The sequence below is a fragment of the Sapajus apella genome, unplaced genomic scaffold (assembly GCF_009761245.1).
Source record: "Sapajus apella isolate SASKATOON/1434 unplaced genomic scaffold, GSC_monkey_1.0 scaffold442, whole genome shotgun sequence".
Classification (NCBI taxonomy): Eukaryota; Metazoa; Chordata; class Mammalia; order Primates; family Cebidae; genus Sapajus; species Sapajus apella.
Genome location: NW_022437378.1, coordinates 20,221 through 39,997, shown reverse-complemented (window position 1 = coordinate 39,997; position 19,777 = coordinate 20,221). Strand labels below are relative to the sequence as shown.

General features: G+C 42.7%; 1 protein-coding gene across 4 annotated transcripts in view; it reads right to left on the bottom strand.

Moving 5' to 3' along the window:
* LOC116545903 (chromodomain-helicase-DNA-binding protein 8-like) overlaps positions 1-18,041 on the bottom strand; it is a 32,574-nt gene extending 14,533 nt beyond the window's left edge. The window contains exons 1-2 of one of the 4 annotated variants that reach the window (XM_032272321.1): positions 1,166-1,286; positions 872-936 (exon numbers count right to left, since the gene is read on the bottom strand). The gene's annotated coding sequence lies outside the window, so the exon portion shown is untranslated. The other 3 variants (XM_032272319.1, XM_032272322.1, XM_032272320.1) reach the window with 3 other exon arrangements.
* Positions 18,042-19,777: the final 1,736 nt, after the last annotated feature.

Sequence of the window (19,777 nt, the reverse complement as noted above, 5' to 3'; positions counted from 1 at the left end):
ACTTACAGATCTCTCTGTAGTGACATCCTCTTAGAAGACAATGAACGAATGCTGTGTTGAGCAATGCTGACCTCTTTCTGTAATGTGTACTTTTAGAAAGTACCACTCATGACCACTTAACCTCTAGTTGCTCAGAGGTTCAGAAAAGAAAAGAACTATTTTATTTACTTCAAAGTATAAATCTTGTTGTTGGAAACTGCAGCCTTTCAAGAAGATCAGTTGCAGATAGACATAAACACGTTATTGAAACACAAGATGGGTAGAAGCTGCTTAATTTAAATGAGAAATCTCTTGAAAATAAAATAATCCAAAGGGCTAAAATGAAAATCACTAACATAATTTTACAAGGGAATTATTTTAAAACCGTATCATAGAGACATTTGTGAGACACAAAGAGTCTCAAATCTTATACAGAAATGAAAAATAAACATCCAAAGTGAACGCAATCACAATTTAGGGTCACCAAAGGATCAAGATGGAACGACATAGGATCAAATTGGAGCCACTCAGATTTCCTAAGAAGATCAAGATCCTAGGCCATTTTCTTTATCTTCACCATTCTCATTGCCAAATGTGTGGCTACTCTGTTTCTGTTTTCCAATTACTGAAAGAGAAAGCACTCACACCTCAATCAAGGGTATGGACATTTGGGGGAAAATAAGGCTGGTAAAGTAAGACCTTATGAATAAATTGGAAAAGCAAAATAGGCAACTACGAAAGCTAAAGATATATATTCTCACAAGGTAAAGAAGAAACTACAGAGATTCTGTACTCATATGAAAAAAGGGAAAGGGCGAGGTGAGGAAGTAAGGGGTTGATGGAGAGGAAAACGCGACTGGGGGTGGGGGTGGGGGGGACCCGGGTACATTACCTGCTCATACTGCCGGGGTTGGTGCCAGTAAGGTCCATACAGCAGAGGCGGGAGATTTCTGGCAACTGAAGACCCCAAAATGGAAATGAGGTACATGCACTTGAGGAAAGGAGCTAGCGGGGGTGCCCTCCAGGGGGGGGATGGCCAAGGCGGGGAGGTGGGGGGGGGGGGGGGGTGTGGATGCCCGGGGTAGGAGCAATGTTAGGGCGGAAGCTGCAGGCTGAGAGGCCCGACGATCCCTGAAGGAGAAAAAGAGCTGTACCTCACCCCAGTGGAGGAGAGAGGTGGCTTTACCTGCAGCGGCTGTGGGGGGGCCGGTTCGCCCCTCTCCCTGTCTCTCCAACACCAGTTCCCCCTCCTCCTGCGCAACCTAACATGATGCTCCCGCCCGCCCCACAACCTCACTGGCTAAAGCACACTGCCACTCACAAGAGGCGAAAAGACGCAAAACAGCGTAAGGGGTGGGACTAGAAGGACCTCCCTCCCCCCCTCCGCCTCCCCTGCAGGTTAGGTTGAGAGCGCACGGAGAGGCCTATCCGGTTTCTAGGGCCGAGGCGAAGCCTGCAGCTTGCTTGAAGAAAGAGGGCTGGCCAGAGGAACAGTCTCATAGTGGGCGAAACCAGTACTGGGGATTAAATTCCCTACCGTCTACACTGTATTCTCCACCCTAAAGAGTATAAACTTGGGAGGGAGGGTTCCGCACTAGGCCAGCTCCGCCTCCCTCTGGATCCCCGGCCTTCCAGCAGCCCTGTCAACCCCTCTCCTCTAGTGACTACAACATATCCCCCTACCCAATAAAAGGGGCCAAATCTTCCCTCCATCGTGGGAGTCAGCCCAGTTGGAATATGGGGCCTTTTAAAGCACTGTTTCTGCCACAACATATAAGACTGCCGTGCATTTTTGACACTTCGACCCTTCGATACGAATATGGCTTTTTAGACACTAACTCCTGGGGCCCTCTAACAATTCCCGACCCTTAATCTGCCCAAAACAAACACTCCTCACCCTCTAAACTCGGTTTCCTGTTCTCTCATCTCTTGAAACTCAGCCCATCTGACATTTTAATCACTGTCCACTTTGCAATGTCACTTGAGATCACACTTATTCCCAGCGAGACTAGTCAACTCCAGAATGATGGTGTGCAAGCTGAAATCAACCAAATTTTTTTTTCCCTTTTTTTTTTTTTTTTTTGAGACAGAGTCTTGCTCTGTCGCCCAGGATGGAGTGTAGTGGTGCGATCTTGGCTCACTCCAACATCTGCCTCCTAGGTTCAAGCTATTCTCCTGCCTCAGCCTCCTGAGTAGTGGGATTACAAGCATTCACCACCACGCCCAGCTAATTTTTGTATTTTTAGTAGAGATGGGATTTCACTATATTGGTTAGGCTGGTCTCAAACTCCTGACCTCAAGTGATCTGCCTGCCTTGGCCTCCCAAAATGCTGGGATTGCAGGCATGAACGCCTGGCCCACTGTTATTAAAAACAGCAGTTTAGGCTGGGTGTGGTGGTGGCTCATGCCTACAATGCCAGCACTTTGGGAGGTTGAGGTGGGCAGCTCACTTGTACCTAGTCTCTTAAAAGAAAAAAAAGAAAAGAAAAAGGCCAGGCACAGTGGCTCACCTCTATAATCCCAGCATTTTGGGAGGCCAAGGCAGGCAGATCACTTGAGGCCCGGAGTTTGAGACCAGCCTGGCCAACATGGTGAAATCCTGTCTCTACTAAAAATACAAAAACTAGCCAGGAGTGGTGGCACCTGCCTGTAGTCCCAGCTATTGGGGAGGGTGAGGAATGAGAATCACTTGAACTCTGCAGGTGGAGCTTACACTGAGCCAAGATCATGCCACTGAACTCCAGCCTGGGCAACAGAGTGAGGCCCTGTCACAAAAAAAAAAAAAAAAAAAAGCAGCTTGTCTCCTTACCATTAGTTTCCTCTGAAAGTATCCTCACATTGAAATTCTATTTTCTTATACTCTGAGGACACGAATCAGGAAAATCAACTTGGCTTTAGATCTCCTATTTTTAAAGATCTTAGCATTACCACTGCCGCTAAAAACACCTAATTACTACTCTTGTAAACAGCAATACTGTTTTCCCATTCACTGTGGCTCAAAACCTCAATAGTCTCTAAAGCATCCTCCTGTAGCCATCATCCAATCATTTGCCAAGTGTCATTGATTCTCTTGCAATATATAACAAAGACTTGGGAGCTACCAAAGACTCTGTCCACCTTCTTATTGTACAAATGAGAAAACTGAGGCTTAGAGAGTTGAATGTTTGACTATGAAACTAAGTGGCATGTTAGGATTCATATATCTGACTCCTATTTCTGCTCCCATCTCCCTTACTTATGTAGTTCCTTGTGTAAGAGAAAGAAGCCTCATAAATGATCTCTCTACTCACTCTACTAATCCATTCTGCTACCAGATTAATATTCTGAAACACAGTATGGCCAAATCAGATTTGTGCTTCACAACTTTCAAAGGCTCCCAATGACTTAAGACATAAATCTTAAGACAGCATCCTATCTTTCTAGTCTTACTTTCCACTATCTGTCTACATATACTTGCTAGCCAAAAAATATGACTATTGTCATATTTTTTCTAATTTGAGCCTAATATTGCTGCCTTCAAATTATACACATCTTTAATTTCTTTCTTTGCATTACCAAATCTTACTTATTATCCTTTAAGATCAACATCAAATGCCTCCTAATTTATTACTTCAATATGTATTGAGTATATAATATAGCAAGTAATTTGCTAGTATTAGGGATCCCAAAACAAGTAAGACATAATCCCTACCCTCAACTCACAGAAAGTAAGAGTGCATTTGTGTATACATGTGGGAAGAGGGTAAAGAGTAGGCAGTATGACAACAGTGACAAATGTAAACAATTACAATACAAGGTGATACATTCAGTAAGACCAGCGGGAGCTTAGGAGGAAAAAACATCAAGAAAGTAGTTTCCTTTTTTTTTTTTTGAGACGGAGTCTTGCTCTGTTGCCCAGTCTGGAGTGCAGTGGCACAATCTCAGCTCACCACAACCTCCGCCTACCAGGTTCAAGCCACCACGGCCAGCTAATTTTTGTAATTTTAGTAGAAATGAGCTATCACTGTGTTGGCCAGGCTGGTCTCAAACTCCTGACCTCAAATGATCTGCCTGCCTTGGCCTCCCAAAGTGCTGGGATTACAGGTGTTAGCCATCACGCCCATCCAAGAAAGTAGTTTCTTTTTTGAGACGGAGTCTCCCTTTGTCACCCAGGCTAGAATGCAATGGTGTGGTCTGCAACCTCTGCCTCCCAGGTTCAAGAGATTCTCCTGCTTCAGCTTCCTGAGTAGCTGGGATTACAGATGCAGACCACATATCAGGCTAAATTTTTGTGTTTTTAGTACAGACAGGATTTCACTGTGTTGGCAAGGCTGGTCTCAAACTCCTGACCTCCTGATCCGCCTGCCTCGGCCTCCCAAAGTGCTGGGATTATAGGCATGAGCCACTGTGCCCACCCAAAAGTCATTTCTTAAACAATGAGGAAGAGTTACCAGGTGGGAAGGAAACCACATGGGAAGGCTGTAAGAAACTGATATTCAGGCAGCAGGGACAGTAAGAGGAAAGGCAAAACAAAGCATAGCAATGAAAAACAGCATGAAACATGTAGAGGAAACTCTAAGTAGTTCTGTAGTTTAGCCTTGCTAAAGTGTAAATTGCAAAGAAGGAATTGGATGGGGAAGAAGCTGAAGGGACAGGTAAGGGCCAGAGCAGGGAGAGCCTTGAATAACATATTAAGACATTATCTTACAGGTGAATGAGGAGCCACTGAAACATGAAATAACATAATCAGAATTATATTTTGGTTAGCTAACTCTGGCTTTAGAGCGTAAGAGGACAGAGGACACAGAAGCAGTTAGGAGGCTGCTGTGAGAGATCAGAAAATAGTTGTATAGTGAGTATTTGCTGATTTTTTTTTTCTGCTCAGCAACCAAAAGGCCCCTTTCTATATTTTCCATGGAAAGCTAGATCTTATCTCCCCATATGGATCCTGGGGAGATTAGGACTCAATCACCTCCTTCCCTTCCTAGCAAAGAGGAAGTATGCATATGACCTAGGCTAGTTTAAGTGGATACTCCTGCTGGGTAAGTCTTGACTTTGCAGGGGTAATGCAAAGACCCAGGACCGAACAGTTGGACAATATCTAGCAATGGCAGACACTAGAGTCCAACTGTAGCATCCTCTATAGACTGATCAGTGGTGTGACCTTGACTTTCTCTTTGGTCTTGCCTCCTTTTGATTTCATACCATTCTCTACACCAGTTTCTCTAACATTCCCATACTTTTTTGAGCCATTCAATCTCCTTCCAATAAATTTTCTTTCTGCTTAAGTTAGCCAAAGGATGATTCCTGTTGTTTGCAACCAAGAATCCTAACACAATGATTAGGGCCTAAATTATAGCAATATGATTCAAAGGATAGTGATGGAATTGTTTCTTGGCCTTTTGGCTAAGATTAAGTTTTAAAAACCATACGGGAAGGAAAGGATAGAGCCAGAAACACTTAAGGGATAAAAATCAGTAGAACCTGGAGTTCAGAGGGAAAGATGAATAGCTTAGCTATATTGAAAATGAGCTGCCTATAGTATATTAAGTAGTGACATTCAATAGGAGGTTGGCTGTATGAGTCTAAAAGTCTGGCTTGGAGATAGATTTTTGAGAGTTATTAGCAACTAAGTGGTAGCAGTATAAGTGGAGATTACCCAGGGAATGTGAAAAGCAGACCAAGGATAAGAAAAACTGCAAGACTGGGAGGCTAAGTCTGGAGAACTGCTTGAGCCTAGGAGTTTGAGATCAGCCTGGGTAACAAAGGGAAACTGTCTCTACAAAAAATTTTAAAATTAGGCTGGTGTAGTGGCTCATGGTTGCAATCCCAGCGCTGGGAGGCAGAGGCAGGTGGATTGCTTGAGCCCAAGAGTTCAAGACTAGCCTGGGCAACATGGCAAAACCCTGTCACTACAAAAATACAAAAATTAGCCAGGCGTGTGGCACATGCCTATAGACCCAGTTGCTTTGAGGGCTGAGGGGCAGGAGGATTCCCTGAGCCCAGGAAATTGAGGTTGCTGTGAGCCAAGACTGTGCCACTGCACTTTAGCCTGGGCAACAGAGTTTGACCCTGTCTCAAAATAAAAAATTAGCCAGGCATGGTGGTGCATGTCTGTGGTCTCAGCTACTTGGGAGGCTAAGGCAGGAGGATTGCTTAAAGCTGCAGCGAGCCTTGTTCATGCCACTGCACTACAGCCTGGTGACAGAGAACCTGTCAGAAAAGAAAACAAGGAAGAGAAGAGAAGAGGGGAGGGGAGGGTAAGGGAGGAGAATGGGGGGGAGGGGGAGGGGAGGAGAGGGGACAAAAGAAAGAATGGAAGAGAAAAACTGCATAAATACTGTTGGGAGAGGCAAGAGAATGTTAATGTCTGTGAAGAACTGGAGAACCCATATCCATTCCAAAGAATGTAGCTGCGATTCACCTCCAATTAATTCCTGTCAAATGGAAACATACATCCAATGTTGAAGGAAAACTTCAGATTTTTCAAAAGATGGAAATGTAGAGTTTTATGTAAAAATCTTTTAGATTTTTTTTTTTTCCAAGACAAAGTCTCACTCTGTCACCAGGCTGAAGTGCACTACCATGATCTTGGCTCACTGCAATCTCTGCCTCCCAGGCTCAAGCGATTCTCTTGCCTCAGCCTCCCAAGTAGCTGGGACTACAGGCACATGCCACCACACCCAGCAAATTTTTGTATTTTTAGTAGACATGGGGTTTCACCATGTTGGCCAGGATGGTCTCTATCTCTTGACCTCATGATCCCATATGCCCGCCTCGGCCTCCCAAGGTGCTGAGATTATAGGCGTGAGCCACCACACCTGGCCAGATGAAGAAAACACTTAGCTGGAAACCCAAATGAGATTTTTAGTGAGATGAGAAAAGCTAAGGAGGAACCCAGGAGAACATCAGAATTTAAGAATCAGAATAATGCCTTCGTAAGCAGGTAGAGAAGAAATAGAGAAGCAAGACAGTGCAGTGTCACAAAGGGAGAGAGAGTAGAGATTTGCAGGGGAAAAGAGTGATCAATTATATCAAACAAAGTAAAAATGTCCAACAACATAAGAACTTTGATTTTTTGAAACAGAGTTTTGCTCTTGTTGCCCAGGCTGGAGTGCAATGGCACGATCTTGGCTCACTGCAACCTCTGCCTCCCACGTTCAAGCCATTCTCCTGTCTCAGCATCCTGATTAAATGGGATTACAGGTATGCACCACCACGTCTGGCTAATTTTTTGCATTTTTACAAAATACAAAATGACTGAGTTCATCATATTGATCAGGCTGGTGATCTGATCAAACTCCTGACCTCCGGTGATCCGCCTGCCTCAGCCTCCCAAAGTGCTGGGATTACAGGTGTGTGCCACCATGCCCAGCCTACAATATAAGAACTTTAAAATGTCCATTGGATGTAATAATTGAAAGCCTTTCTGATACCTACTTTCCACTGTCAAATCAGAAGTAATCTGTCTATGTGAATTTTTGTAGCATTTTGTGTAGACCTCTGTTAAGATAATTATCTTTCACTTTATACTTTACTTATATTTGAACCTGGAAATATAATGAGCTTTGAAGTCCAAGGGAGCTGGGTTCAAATTTATGTCCCATCAAGAAAATTAAACTTTCTGAGTCTAGCTCATTCCTCTATAGAAAGAGGATAACACTATTAAGTTTCAGGGACATTTATGAGGATTAACGAAACAACTGGCACAATACTTGACACATAATGGCTAAGTCCTTGCAGGTACTCGAAAAATGATGTTGGATAGATTGGGGAAAAAATTGTTTTTGCCAATATCTGTACCTAGGATAGTAATCAGCCTGAGAGAAGATCACTATCTGGATAAATGGCCTCCAATAGTTTTAGTTGGCTAGTACCTATGAGCTTGAGTGCACATTCTAACTTTCTCTCCCTTTACATTAAATCTAATTTAAGGTGAACAGGAATACCTACATTCTAGATTCTAGAGTCTGAAGATCATGTTCAACTAAATGGCTTTGCTCAACCTAAGCCTGCTCTGGATGTTCTATGTCACTAGTATTCAATTTTTAGTGGTGAGACTTCAGACTCTCAAGGATCCAAGGAAGGGTCATAAAAATTGCAAAATCACCACTCCCACCCTCAAACATATTTTATTCCCATGGCTTACAGGATACCACACTTTTCAAGTTTTCCTTCAACCCATATAACTACTTTTTTTTTTTTTCACCACTTCTTTGCTACTATTTTCCTATACCACCCCTTTAATTGAAGTTCACTTTGGTCCTAGGCCTTCTTGTCTTTTCATTCTACACCTTCTTTTCAAGGATGCCTAATTCCAATACATCATTTCAATTATTATTCATTCTTTCCTTCAAAAAATTATATGCTTTTGTCTCTCATTTACATCTCAGGGCAAGATGTCACCTCTGAACTCTAGATCTGTATATCTCTCTGCTTACTCCATAGCTTTTCTTGGTAGACTCTCCAGTTCCCCCATCCTCATCCCACCAGCACATGTGCACATACACAAACTGGTAATCATTCTCCAGCATCTCCTATCCAGTCATGGTTACACAGACCAGAAACCTACTTTACTACCTACATCCAGTATTTTAAATTCCCATCTTTATCTCCTAAATATCCCTCAAATCCATCTACTTCCGCCTTTATTATCCTTTGGCTCAAAAGATGGCTCAATTTACCATCTTCGTATCCCTGGACTATTGCAATTACCTTCTTACTGGTTCTCTTCCATTCTGCCAATTTAATTCTTACTTATCCTTCAAGGTTCATTTCAACAAAAAGTTTTCCTTGATCTCCCAGACTAGTAACAACTAAAATTGCTGAATGTACATTACATGCCAAGCACTCTTCTAAGCAATGAAAATGTATGAACATATTTAATTTTCTTTATTTTCTTTTCTCTTTCTTTTCTTTCTTTTTTTGACAGGGTCTCATTCTGTCACCCCAGCTGGAGTGCAGTGGCATGATCTCGGCTCACTGCAACCTCTGCCTCCCAGGCTCAAGCTTTAGCCTCCCAAGCAGCTGGGACTACAGGCACACTCCACTGCCCTTGGCTAATTTTTTTTTTTTTTTGGGTGCATTTTTGGTGGAGACGAGGTTTTGCCATGTTGCCCAGCTGGTCTGGAACTCCTGACCTCAAGTGACCAGCCTGCCTCAGCCTTCCAAAGTGCTGGGATTACAGGCATGAGCCACCATGCCTGGCCTCTTATTTTTCTTAACAAGACTAAAATAACTATCTCTATATCACAGACGTGTAAACTGAGGCACAAAGGGATAATACCTTGCCCAACATCCTATAGCTCGTGAAAAGTGGTACCAGATTCAAATTCAGACACCGTAGCTCCAGAAGATACATTCTTAACCAGCTTACTATACTATGCTCTAGGTTACATGCCCCATTATAAATTCTCTTATATAACATCCAGTACTTCCCCTTTGTTGTAGAGATTGAATAACTGGTTATATAATTAATTGTTTGATGTCTACTCCCTCTCCCGCATTAGAATGCAAGTTCCACAAGGGTAAGGGCTTGTGTATGACTTGTCCATTAAAGTATTCCTTTTGCTTCTCAGGTGGTAATGGGCATTCAGTGTACTTTTGCTGAAGGAATGCACTGAACTTCCAGCTGAAGGTATGTGGGAGAGAGGTTTCTGAGCCAAAGCAATGGCTTCCCTCATTCAGACAGCATGACAGCAAATGCGCAGTAGCAGAGTTTCCTACCAGAAACATTCAGAAAAAGTATCATAAAATCACAAGCACCTATACCTTTTAGTAGCTATAGCAGTAACAGCTTTTACATATAGCAAAAAGGGTTGTAAGGAACTATACATAAAAGACTGTTTTCTAGAGTGATGTAATCACTATTGACAGTAATGAAATGTTAGTTACCCCTTTAAGTTTAGGACCATAATGCCTCAGTGGTGACCAATTTAACCTGTGGCAAGAAGTGAATGGATGATACTATATCCTTTATTTTTTTTTTTTCGGGGACAGGTTCTCCCTCTGTTGCCCAGGCTGGAATGCAGTTGGTTGCAGTGAGCATGATCTCAACTCACTGTAATCTCACCTCCCAGCTTCAAGCAATTTCTCCTGGGTTTAAGCGATTCTCCTGCCTCAGCTTCCTGAGTAGCTAGGACTACAGGTACATGCCACCACACTCAGCTAATTTTTGTATTTTTTGTAGAGATGGGGTTTCACCATATTGGTCAGGCTGGTCTCAAACTCCCAACCTCAGGTGATCTGCTCGCTTCAACCTCCCGAAGGGTTAGGATTGCAGGCGTGAGCCACCACGCCTGGACGGGTGACACTATATCCTTATGACTCAAAAACAGAGCATGGCTTATTTTTGTTTGTTTGTTTTAAGTCAACCTCATTGTAGATTTTTTTTTTTTTTTCCAGTAAAACCCTCAAGTTTTTTTTGGCCTAAGTCTGAAGACAGAAAATAAGAGCCTGATCTTTAGGGAACATTAGACGTAGGTCAAGTTTGGACTGTATCTGGAGAAACTGCTCTTCACTGGCTCATGGTCACCAAGGTGAAAATAATACTCTTGTGTTCTAGTTGAGAAATCTCTAACTGGGCCAATGTTCATCTTATACTACCACTTTTAGGGATCCAACATAAGTAACAATATATATTAATTTAGGTAACAGATTCCTGTCCTCTTCATGCTCCCCCACATACATTCCTGCATGCCCTCTTTTAACTGAGCCAAGTACACGTAAATGTATTCAGCCTAATAGAAAAATATAAATGTTTACTTAATTCAACTAGAGGCTATAAGGGATTATTTTCATTGCAACAATTATGCTAAAAAAGTATGTGTGGGAGGAGAAACATCATAAAGCAGTGTTATTATCAGACTTGTGCCTAAAAACTGACCCCAGGGACATGGGATTCATTAAATTTTAATGAACTAAATTGACTTGCATTGGCTAAAAAAGTGAGTTACATGCAAGACTGACCAAGTGATTTTCTCCTGTATAGCTTAAAGTATTTCACATAATCTTATCTTCAAAATAACTAAGTTAAAAGAAACAAACTATTTATTCTTTTTCCTTTTAACAGAGATAAAAAGACAAAAAGAAATGTTACATTCTCAAGGTTCTACAATTGTTAATGGCACAGCTTTAACAGGCTACTGAATGCCTACTTGTCTAGTGCTGTGGTCAAAGACAGTTCACACACAGGAGTCAGCACTGAAAATTTCTTTTGAGACAGAGTCTCGTTCTGTCACCCAGGATGGAGTGCAGTGGTGCAATCTCGACTCACTGCAACCTCCACTTCCTGGGTTCAAGCAATTCTCTTGCCTCAGCCTCCCTGGCAGCTGAGACTACAAACGTGTGCTACCCCACCCGGTTAATTTTTTTTTTTTTTTTTTGTATTTTTAGTAGAGACTAAACCCGTATTGGTCAGGCTGGTCTCGAACTCCTGACCTTGTGATCCACCTGTCTTGGCTTCCCAAAGTGCTAAGACTACAGGTGTAGGCCACAGCGTCCAGCCCAGCACTGAACGTTTAAAAGGAGGGAGGCTGGATAATAACTGGGGCTTTGAAGTCAGACCAGAGCTCCTCCTATTCTTGGTTGCGTTACCCAACCTCACAGTCTTTTTTTATTTTCCTTGTAAAATGAAACTAGCACCACATACATTTCAGGGTTATTCTAAATATTAAAAGATAACATACATTGCTTGGCACATAGTAGGCAAATAAAAAGGAATTTATTATTCCCCATCCAGTATTTTAAAACAGTACCACTAAAGGCTTCTCTCAAAGCAAAATTACTCCTGAGGGACTTGGCAGAGCTGATCTGTTAGGCAGAATGGAGGGATACCGAAATAGATGTAAAAGTTTCACAATTAGAATAGCAGGACTGCTGGGCAGGATGAAAGGACTCCAGTACTACCGTGCTGAGAAAGCAGTACAAGTCTTTAACATCATAACCATGGAAAAGATTTCAACCAGCACTTATGATGTAGAGTAACATCCCAGGTAATTCAACTAATCACTTTTATGTTTGTAGGAATATGCCAGTGTCTACTTCATAAGTATTTCATTTACTTCACAATACCTGCTTGTGGTAACTTTTCATTTCCAACTGACTAGACTGTCCCTTGGTAGTTCACATGCCCGGATCCAGCTTACTTAGCTTGTGACTCCCATGACTTTCGGAGCCCAGTGAAAGGAAGTAGTCATTGCCTATACTATATATTTAAAACTTCATTTAAAAAAGGTCCCAACAGGAGGTGTATTTGAAAAACAGGCAAAAGCACTACATTTTATAGGAGAATTGATATGTAAATTAAGGAAGAACTGACTAATGTGCCCCACACCCAGGAAAGGGGGGAAAACAAGAATGACTAGGTACTGAGTAGAAGAAATGAAAAATAAAATACTGAGTAAAAATTCAATGTTCATGCAACTTGCTAACCCCTATTAAAAAATCCATTAATTGGCCGGGCGCGGTGGCTCACGCCTGTAATCCCAGCACTTTGGGAGGCCGAGGCGGGTGGATCACAAGGTCAAGAGATCGAGACCATCCTGGGCAACATGGTGAAACCCCGTCTCTACTAAAAATACAAAAAATTAGCTGGGCATGGTGATGCGTGCCTGTAATCCCAGCTACTCGGGAGGCTGAGGCAGGAGAATTGCCTGAACCCAGGAGGCGGAGGTTGCGGTGAGCCGAGGTCGCGCCATTGCACTCCAGCCTGGGTAACAAGAGCGAAACTCTGTCTAAAAAAAAAAAAAAAAAAAAAAAAAAAAAATCCATTAATTTGTGCAGCAGCAATACAACATGAAAAAAAAAAAAAGATTAAAAAAATTCAAAAATCCAGAAACATCTTACCATTAATGCTGTTTACTCTGGTAGATGTATACCTGATAAAATCATGTTCCATACATGAAATTCTGTTATGATTTGGGTCTATCTAAATAGGCAGCCAAACTACAGAAATCATTCGCTTCTAGAACTAACCAAAAAGAAATTCCCATATCACTAATATAACAATGTATTTCTGAATAACCATATTCCAAAGAAATAATCCCCAAAGATACAGTGCATCCCCAAAGTACGTAGTGGAAGAAAAAAAGAAAACAGGAAGTTTCGAAGATTTCTATCATGACACAAGAGAAAATCTGACAAACCTTATAGATTTTGAAACTCTCAGCTGAGAACTGTGATATTAGCCAGCCTGTAACCCCAGCTATTTGGGAGGCTGAGACAGGAGGACTACTTGGGCCAAGGAGTTTGAGGTTGCAGTGAGCTATAATTGCACCACTGTGCGCCACCCCTGGGTAACAGAGTAACATCCTGTTTCAGGAAAAAAAAAAAAAAAAAAAAGAAAGAAAGAAAAGAAAAGGAAAAAAATAGTGTAAGACCTTACAGCTGTTGAGTATCCTTCTTCTCAAATAAAATTAAGAATTCAGTTACTATATATTTTTTATTGGAAAGCTACTGACATAGTCTTAGAAGTACAGACTCTAAAACCAAAAAGGTGCTATTAGGAAATTACTAACCACTGGAATATTGAGACACTACCCAACAGATTGGCACTATCGCATTTAAGGTGCTAACATACAAAGGAGCAATGAAGCACAGTCCTGGAAATTATCTGGTAATTTCAGTAGCATGTCATTTAATTATCTTTTTAAAATGAAATAAACTACAAATAAAATGAAGTCACATAAATTAAATATCTATGGAAATATTAATATACAAAGAAAATAAAATCAGGGCTATTTCACTCCTTAAATGACAAGGTCAGTCCTTTCTTAATAATTACACATAACTGTAAATCATTGTTCTAGAAACTCTTTCCAAACAAACCAGTGAGAATAAACTACAGAAGAATCTGACTTTGAAGAGATTAGAATGTTGTCTTAAGTTCCCTACACTGCTCCACTGCTTGAAATATATTCCTGGATCCTTCCTTCCTGAAGGCTAATGTAAAAGTAATTATTGGCCGGGTGTGGAGCCTCATGCCAGTAATCTGTAATCCCAGCTGCACTTTGGGAGGCTGAGGCGGGTGGATCATGAGGTCAGGAGTTCAAGATCAGCCTGGCCAACATAGTGAAACCCTGTCTCCACTAAAAATACAAAAATTAGCTGGCATGGTGCTACGTGACTGTAGTCCCAGCTACTCAGGAGGCTGAGGCAGCAGAACGGCTTGAACCCGGGAGGTGGAGGTTGTGGTGAGCTGAGATTGCACCACTGCACTACAACCTGGGCAAGAGCGAGAGACTGCCTCAAAAAAAAAAAAAAAAAAAAAAAAAAGTAATTATCTCTGCCAGGCTAATTTCTATCTATGCCTGCTGGAATTTTTATTATAGTACACCATACAATTAATCGGCAGAGATTAAGTGTTCTATGTCTCCTGCTGCAACCTGAAGGCAACAAATAAGTATTTTGGAAGTTGACCATTTTGCTTCAGGTGACATTAACAAACTAAGGGTCTAGTGAAGGATGGAAACTATATAACTGATAACAAAAGAACAAAAGAAATGTTACCTACAGAACAGCTTAATGAGAAACCTCAAGAGATTAAGATACTTTGTAGTTTAAATGTAAAACATTAAGTAACTAAAAGAGATGAACTTATTTTACAATACAAATACAATGAAAACTTTAAAGTTTCATTTGAAGTTTACTCACAAAACAAAACTGAGAGGTTAAAGGAAAAAAGTTATCCAGGACAAAATATCTAGAATGCAGTAAATTTTTTTTTTTTTTTTTAAGAGGGAGTCTCGCTCTGTTGGAGTGCAGTGTACCATCTTGGTTCACTGCAACCTCTGCCTCCTGGATTCAAGTGATTCTCCTGCCTCAGCCTCCAGAGTAGCTGGGACTACAGGTACAAGCCACAACACCCAGCTAATTTTTGTATTTTTTTTAAGTAGAGATGGGGTTTCACCATGCTGGCCAGGATGGTCTCGATCTCTTGACCTCACAATCTGCCCACCTCAGCCACCCAAAGTGCTGGGATTACAAGCATGAGCCAACACGCTCGGCCAGAATGCAGTAAATGTTAAATAAACTTTCAGGTAAAAGAAAACTTCGGGCTGGGTGTGGTGTCTCATGCTTGTAATCCTAGAATTTTGGGAGGCCGAGGTGCACACATCACCTAAAGTCAGGAGTTCGAGACCAGCCTGGCCAATATGGTGAAACCCCATCTCTACTAAAAATACAAAAATTAGCTGGGCATGGTGGCATGCACCTATAATTCCAGCTACTTGGGAGGCTGAGGCAGGAGAATCACTTGAACCCAGGAGGCAGAAGTTTCAGTGAGCCCAGATCATGCCACTGCACTCCATCCTGGGTGACACAGAGACTCATCTCAAAAAAAAAAGAAAAAAAAAAAAGGAAAACTTATAACAACTTTATTACATAGAAATACAACTGTCAGGCTGGGTGTGATGGCTCACACCTGTAATCCCAGCACTTTGGGAGGCCAAGGTGGGGAGTTCCAGACCACCCTGGGCCAGACAGCAAGACCCCCATCTCTTTCAAAATTTAAAAAAAAAGAGACGAGAGAGAGAGAGAGAGAGAGAAATACAATTCTCACTTAGATACTAGGTACCAAAGAAAGACTACATCTTGAAAATTAGAGTCCTTTTGCATTTCCTAAAAGGTTTCAGCTAAACAGAAGCAAAAAGGCACAATGTCAGTGAATTAAGCAAAAAAAACATAAAGTGCACAAAACACAAAATCGTAACAGGAAGATGAAAAGATCACCAACTTGGTGAGGCAAAAGAATAAAAGAGCATGAAAGAGGGTATCAAAAGTTAAAGTAAGATTTAAAAAAAATGATAGTCTATCCATGAATCAAATGCTGAAGGTAAAATAGTAAATATTATACCACAATGGTCACGGTAATGTGAGGGCAGGTAATGCAAAGACCTGCAGATCAAGGACTTGCTCAAATGCAACGCCAGAAGTAGAGTGACTTCTAGAGGTGAAAGTGGAGACTCGAATAAAATGTTTGCCTTCTGTTTTCCTCCCAAGTATTAGGCTCAATGTAAGCTCAGAAGATAGCTTAACTCTTCCAGAGTTGTAGACAGTTCACTAAAGCATTTAGCATTCGTCTGAATGTTACAGTCCTTTTGCAGATGAGAATATCAAATCTCATTTCTTCAGTAAGTAAACACAGTTTTGACACCCACAAATTAATCTTAAGTGGTAGTTTTGCTTAGAAAGGCCTCACCCTTTTCAAAGGAGATATGTACAATGTGTGTTTTTTCGTTTGTTTGTTTTGAGTGGGAGTCTCGCTCTGTCACCAGGCTGGAGTGCAACTGCTCGATCTCAGCTCACAGCAACCTCCACCTCCCAGATTCAAGGGATTCTCCTGCCTCAGCCTCCTGAGTAGCTGGGATTACAGGTGCCTGCCATCATGCCCGACTAATTTTTTTTCATATTTTTGTATTTTTTGTACTTTTAGAGATGGGGTTTCACCATGTTGGCCAGGTTGGTCTCAAACTTCTGACCTCAACTGATCCGCCTGCCTCCACCTCCCAAAGTGCTGGGATTACCAGCGTGAGCCACCACGACTGGCCCACTTACTTCAGTTTTAAACCTTCTCCCAAGCCTGTCTCTTCACATTTCCCTACCCTCTCTTTGGCCAATGTCTTTCACTTGCCTTTAGATCTGCTGGCATGCCTTTCTTGCAACAGAAGGCCTTCTTAAACGGAAAATGTTTTTTATCATAACTCTTTTTTTAAGGGTTGGGATAATTCCAAAGTACTTGAAATAAGTTTCTCACATCTCGCTCTATGAAGTTGACTAGGATTTGTTCTGAAACTATTGGGTGACCAATACAAAAGAAACTCCTAAGCACAAGACCTGATCTAATTAACTAACAGAGGACACTATCCAAATCAAAAACTCACTTTCGATGTGTAATGTGCCCCACACCAGATGACTTCAGCAGATGCTAAAGATAACCTAGGCTGAAAATCCTTGACTGAGTCGACAAACTCAGAAAAGCATGGAGATGAAACGATCTGTGGACGGGTATGATGGTGGGATGCAGTAGGCACTGATGAGGCAGCTCCCTTGGCTTGTGTTTGGGGCGCTCCGCTATGTCTATTCTTTCATAGAAAAAGAGTTCTAAATCTTTGACTTCTGGGTCACTTTGCTCAGTCCATACAAAAGAGACTGATCCACTATATACCTCTTCTGTGAAGACCCTAATCGCTTCAAGACTGTCCCTTAAAAGGTAAGAGACTGCTGCATTTGCACAGCTGCTGCAGGGAAATTCCCTGCGACACTAGAGACAGGTAAATAAAGAAACTGCATTCGCTCCAAAGCAGGGGGAGGGGTCTTCTATCAGTGAAGAGTTTACATAATGCAACGGAAAACCAGTGAGCTCTGCAGACCTGTCAAGGGAGATGCAAGGCTTGAGCCCCTCTCTTCCCACTATCTCTAAACATTCTCCAACGGCCTGCTCTTCACTCCCAGGAGACCCACAGAACTTACACCTGAGAATGAGTAACAATCCGCATACGCTTACCCTTTGCTTTCCTACCCACCTTCATTATTGAAATACAGAAGAAAAAAGAAAAATAAGAAGAAGTAGAAAACCCTAACCTCCTATTTCTGAGTCCAAAGTATGGAGTAACCAAACGGGGCCGGGGAGTTTTCCCTTCTGTTAAGAGAGGAGAACAAGGCGCCGCCTCCAATCTACACTACGCCCAGTAATGCAATGACAAGCCCTAAAAACTCCACAGCGTCCCAGGCAGTCCCTTGCGGCTCGGCCCGGCTAGGATCCCGCGGCCCGGCAGCCGCCCTCTCCCCCGGCCTTTCACAAAGGAGACTGGTTCAGTCCGGAGCATCACCCCGCACCTGATCCCTCACAACTGGGGGGCGAGCAGGGGATGTAAGAGAGAGGAGGAGGAAGAGTTACTGAAATCAAATCTCTGAGAGCCTCAGCTTTTGCTGACTCCTGGCCCAGCACTGGGGAGCGGGTGTGAGCGGGAAGCCTACCTGTACAAGTCCTGGTGCTTCCTTTCCAGGCAGCGTTTCAACTCACCGTCTCCGAGAACAAGGCGCCTTCCGGCGGAGCATGGCCAGCCCTCGCCTCAATCTAGCTTGCTAGTAGTCCATTCTCCCTAGGCTCCGCCCCCCTGTACTCCGATGCGCCAATGGCAGCACCGAAGCCCGGCCTCTTCCAGAGGGCTAGTGTGAGCGCCATCCAGGAAGTCTCTTGAGGGTGGAGGGTCCTAGGAGGATGAGAAGGGAACGTAGGCGACCACAAATATGCCTGATTGAAAATAAAATCTGGCGGCAGCTGGCCTCTGACGGCTCAGTTCACAGGCGGCCAGGCCCTTCGGCATCTTTTTTTTGACCCCCGCCATTGGGGGCGCTCTGAACTAAAAGAACACTTAGTTACCTACTTCTGGGAAGCCATCTTGGCTCGGACTGGTGCCTTGGAGGCGGGGACCCGGTGAGACTGCTTAAAGAACCTGAAGCTCCTGTCGGCGTTCTGTCCGGCTATCTAGGTCCAGCCCGAACATACTCTCCTGTATGCAGAGTGCCCCTCAGTCACGATGTGAAACCCTGGAATATTGCCGTGTGTGATTACGGGTAACCACCACCGTCTCACATAACTGTAGGAGTAAAGCAATTTTAACAAATCGAATAAGCAAAAATTAATTCTTCGAATGAGAGTTAAAGTTACACGTTCCTAGGGTAATCCTTTATGGACACCTTACTCAAAATATTCTAGGTGCTTCTAATCTTTACGATTCACTTGCAGATTTTCCAGCAGGTGCACTCTGAATCAGTTGGAAATAAAAAACGGAACTTAGGGAGGAATTCCTTTTTTTTTTTAAGGCCTAAGTTTCATCAACATATCAAAACTACAGATATATCTACGCAAATAATAGAGGCCTTAGAGGAGAAATTATATTTAAGGAGAAGGAAGGCCATTAGGGGGCAGCCCTGGGGAAGAGTAATTTTCTTCCGTAAATTGGAAAGGAAATAATTTCATCATAAGTGAAATTCTCTTGCACTCAACGAGAAAGGTTTTCCTGTACTTCATAGTCTAAATCTCTACTGCTATTAAAACTCACTACAAGAATTTTTTTTTTTTTTTTTTTTTTTTTTTTTTTGGTGACAGAGTCTCCCTCAGTCACCCAGGCTGGAGTGCAGTGGGGTGATCCCAGCTCACTGCAATCTCTGCCTCCCAGGTTCAAGTGAGTCTCGTGCCTCAGCCTCCCAAGTAGCTCAGACTACAGGCATCCGCCACCACATCCAGCTAATTTTTGTATTTTTAGTAGAGACGGGGTTTCGCTATGTTGGTCAGCCTAGTTTCAAACTCCCGACCTCAAGTGATCCGCCCACCTTGGCCTCCCAAAGTGCTGGAATTACAGACATGAGCCACCGCTCCCAGCCAAGAAATCTTTTTTTTTTTTTTTTTTGGGATGGAGTTTCGCTCTTGTTACCCAGGCTGTAGTGCAATGGCGCGATCTCGGCTCACTGCAACTTCCGCCTCCCGGGTTCAGGCAATTCTCCTGCCTCAGCCTCCTGAGTCGCTGGGATTACAGGCACGCGCCACCATGCCCAGCTAATGTTTTGTATTTTTAGTAGGGACGGGGTTTCACCATTTTGACCAGGATGGTCTCAATCTCTTGACCTCGTGATCCACCCGCCTCGGCCTCCCAAAGTGCGGGGATTACAGGCTTGAGCCACCGCGCCCGGCCTAGAAATCTTTTTTTAAAGTTATGAGTGAGGAAATCCTTCCAGATCATCAAAGGAATTTCTCAAGGAGTAACAATTGCATGGTCTTACATGGTGGGAGCTCAAACACATTAAGGAGTCATATGAG